Here is a 4,075-nt window from a genome sequence, read left to right as displayed (position 1 = left end):
TGCCTCCCAATCCCTCCCCAGCATCAGAGTCTTTTCCAATGTGTCAACTCTTCGCATGAGGTGGCCACAGTACTGGAGTTTCAGCTTCAGCATCATTCCTTCCAATGAACATTCTATAACCTTAGACAATTTCTAAATTAGAAATACTACATTATTGCAACTAAGGAATTTACCCAGAATTCAACTTGTATTGTTTTTCAAGTTTCAATTCTTAATTAGGTTAATCTGTGCCTTCCTTCCCACCTAACCTCCAATATAATTAAATGAAAGCTGACTGTTGATACTGTAAGATTCCTTCTGCCTCTATCCTCTTCTTTCTCTTTTTCATCCTCCCTGTCTGGAATAAACACGTTTAGCCCCACTAAACACGTAGATATAAAAAAGTTGCTCATGTCTAATCATCTATCTTCAAGGCTTTAAAAGTAGATTCAGAGGCACTTAATGACTTGCCCAAGGTCATAGAAAGGTGATTTAGATCAACATCCTATTCTTTCACTACACTGCCTATATTCTAACAGATGTCCACAATTTCAAGCTTTCATTGATTCTGCATGTGCGCTAAGTCACTTCAGTCATGACCGACTCTGTGTGACCCTATGAACTGTATGTAGCCACCAGGCTCCTCTGTCCATGGGATTTCCCAGGCAATAATACTGGAGTGGGTTGCCATGCCCTCCTCCAGGGGATCTTCCCCACCCAGAGATGGAACCCGCATCTCTGATGTTGCCTAAACTGGCAGGCAGGTTCTTTACCATTAGTGCCAGCTACGAAGCTCTTAACTGTCTCTCAATCATGTTAAATTGTGAGATTCAGTTAAGGAACTAAAATAACCCCTGCAGTTTACATTCCTTTTAGAAAGCACTCACTCTTTATTTCATTCATCAAATATTTACTGAAACCTACTATGTGCAACCAGTCAATCCTAAAGGAAATCAATCCTGAATAATCATTGGAAGGACTAATGCTGATGCTGAAGCTCCAATACTTTGGCACCTGATACAAAGAACTGACTCACTGGAAAAGACCCTGATGCTGGGAAAGATTGAAGGCAGAAGGAGAAGGGGACCACAGAGGATGAGATGGTTGGATGGCATCACTGATTCAATGGACACGAGTTTGAGAGAGCTCTGGGAGTTGGTGATGAACAGGGAAGCCTGGCGTGCTGCAGTCCATGGGGTCGCAAAGAGGCAAACACAACTAAGCAACTAAACTGAACTATGTGCAAGGAGCTGGTATAAGCCCTAGGGTGAAACAAAATCGGCAAAAAAAAAATTTTTATTCAACTCAGGAGAATACAGTTAATGTAAATAGAATACAGCTCACAACTCTTCAAATTAATCTGGTCTCTAAGAGAACGCCTTCTATTTACTATATTGCTGCCCTAAAGAATCCTCATTTGGGACCCGAATCAATGAACCAAAATTCTGAGATGAGAATCCTACACTTTAGGTAAATATCAAGCAGAAAGGCTGAATATACATATTCAAGACCAAAATTATGACAGGACTTAACCTTAGCTAATCTGCTACCAACTCCAATTCACCTGTATCATCTTAAACCTCAGAAAAATGGCTCTTTGCAGTTTCACTTCATCTCACAACTCCCTGCTCAAGGCCAAACTTGAGCAAGCAAGCAAAGAACACAACAGAGGAAAAGGAAAAGACACCCCTTGCCTTATGTTACATTGTGACAAGCTACTCTGTAGGTAAACAGAAGACCTGTGAGTTTTGTGCTACTTAAAAAAAAAAAGACCTGAGTGTTGTGCTACTTTTTTTTTAATTATAATCATACATCCTTTGGGAAGAAAACAAACAATCTCACAAAATAGGAAACTGTTCCAGTGACCAGACTACAGCTCTTCACATAAAGCTAATATTATACATGAGCATACAACAATTTTTTAAAGAAGAGCAGAAAATAGGCTAAAATTTTGGTTATGCAATATGCACTAGACACTTCTCCTTTTACTAATAATTCATAGTTTCTATTTTAAAAACAAAGAGTTTCACTTTTGTTTCTTCTAAAGTAGTTCACTTCCTAGTTACTAGCTTGAAGTCTACTTCCTAGGTACTAGCTTAGTGGATTTTAATGTTAGTTCATTTGAAGTAGATGGTTTAAAGTATTTGAACCTGTATGAATATTTTAAAATAGTACTAATATGAGTAACAAAGTAACAGCATGTTAATATGACAAGCAAATACATTAAATATTTCTTTAATACATAAACACTATGATAGAAGTATAAAAATAAATGCGACTGTATTGCTCTAAAAAATGTCCACAATCTCAACGAGATGATATGACACATACTAAAAACAGTGTCAAAATGGTAGTATTTTAGACTAACACTACTCCCTTTGCGTAAGGAGGGGACTCATTAAACTAGGAAACTGGACTTGATGGCTAAGATCATTTTTAGTAATTTGATTTGTGATTCAAATTTATGCATAAACCTCTGAAATGGGCAGATCTGCATTATCTAAGTACATTAGTCAAAAATCAATTTAAAAAACTCACAAATGTTTTGCCATTGTTCAAATCTGACATGTGAAAAATATGAGCTACATTTCCCACTTTGAAAAAAAAAAAAAAAAGGCTTTAATACTTAACATTGAAGAGAACTATAAACCGAAAGGACACCAAGCCTACTAAATATTGCTCAGTATACTATGGCCACAAGATCCTACTCTAAGTATTAACACTTTGTTGTCACATACTCAACATCAAAAACTAAAGTTCAAGGTATTCAAAACAGAATGAAGGGGATTAGGAGATAAACTGTTCTAAACTCCCATTATTAAAACTAGAATTTTTTCATTGTAAATAAACTGCAATCTGTAACGTCTTCTAAATTATCCCAGTCACTCTTTAGTTGCTAAGTGGTGTCCTATTCTTTGCCACGCCATGGCCCCATGCCACCCCAGAAACCCCCTCAGGCTCCTCTGTCCATGCGAGTTCCCAGGCAAAGATACTGGAGTGGGTGGCCATTTTCTTCTCCAAGGGATCTTCCCAACCTAGGGATCGAACTAGAGTCTTCTGCATTGCAGACCGATTCTTTACCACTGAGCCACCTGGGATGCCCAAATTAACCAATAACAATTAACTAACACACAAGAGTTCCAAGACAAGTTCCCCAAAGTGCCTAAAATAATAATGCAATATGCTCACTTTCCAAAATTCTTGAGCATCTTCAATTACTTCAAGTACTACCATAAAATTCTAAAAATATCTCAAAGCAAAAACTTCGCAGGCTGTGAGTATACACAGTCCATTTTACGACAGTAAGTAGGCCTTATTCTAAAATCAAGCACAGGTAGGATATAATGATGCAAAAAAACTACTGATATCAACACCACAGGGTGGGGCATTCACACTACTCTCCCAGAAAAATCGAAGAGTTTTAGCAGCTTTTCACAGTAAACCCTGGTCACCACCATAATTTCAAGACGAGTAAAGTAATGGTTTTCCTTTTGCCCCAAATGTTTTTCACACCAATAACCCCCTCCCAAAAAAATTAAGCCATAGCCAACGACTCTCCAGGATATGGTGCAACCCCTGATTGTGCACTTGAGATTCTGAAAGCAAAATCGAGGGGGGGAAAGTAGCATCTCTCACATAAGTATACTTAACAGAAAAGATTTGAAGCTTCACAAACCCAGATTTTTTTAAGGGAACAACCTTTTTAATGTGTGACCCAGGCAAGAGTAAAGGGTGAGTATGGAACAAGGTCAAACTTAGGGGACAAAATATACCTGAAATAAGCATGGCCAAAAAGGTCTCCTTCTTAAGGGACAGTTTCTATATTTTTTAAAAAAAGGAAAAAAAGAAAAAGGAACCAACCAAATCCTCTACTTCTACATTGAGTCCACCTGGTTCCTGTACCTGGCAACTCAATTCCGGTGGAGAGTCTTTTGCAAAATAGCAGACCTGGAAGGCTCCTGTCTTGGAAAGAAAACTGGGTTCACAAGGGATGACAACCGGCTATTTCGTCTTCTTAAAAAAAAAAAAAAAAAAGGACGAGGAAGATAAAGTTTAATTAGGAAGTCATACAGAGGAGTGTAGGAATGTGAGATCG

At 38.0% G+C, this 4,075-nt stretch overlaps 1 protein-coding gene across 5 annotated transcripts in view; it reads right to left on the bottom strand.

The window, feature by feature from the left end:
* The window catches only part of USP25 (ubiquitin specific peptidase 25), a 161,008-nt gene extending 156,939 nt beyond the window's left edge, over positions 1-4,069 (bottom strand). For 3 of the 5 annotated variants that reach the window (XM_010833272.1, XM_010833273.1, XM_010833274.1), the window contains exon 1: positions 3,883-4,069. The gene's annotated coding sequence lies outside the window, so the exon portion shown is untranslated. Of the gene's footprint in view, positions 1-3,840 lie in introns of all 5 variants that reach the window. The other 2 variants (XM_010833275.1, XM_010833276.1) reach the window with 2 other exon arrangements.
* Between the last annotated feature and the right edge of the window lie 6 nt (positions 4,070-4,075).

The sequence above is a fragment of the Bison bison genome, unplaced genomic scaffold (assembly GCF_000754665.1).
Source record: "Bison bison bison isolate TAMUID 2011002044 unplaced genomic scaffold, Bison_UMD1.0 scf7180017863372, whole genome shotgun sequence".
Taxonomy (NCBI): Eukaryota; Metazoa; Chordata; class Mammalia; order Artiodactyla; family Bovidae; genus Bison; species Bison bison.
Note: the sequence above shows the minus strand (reverse complement) of the source record. Positions and strands in the feature narration are given on the sequence as shown.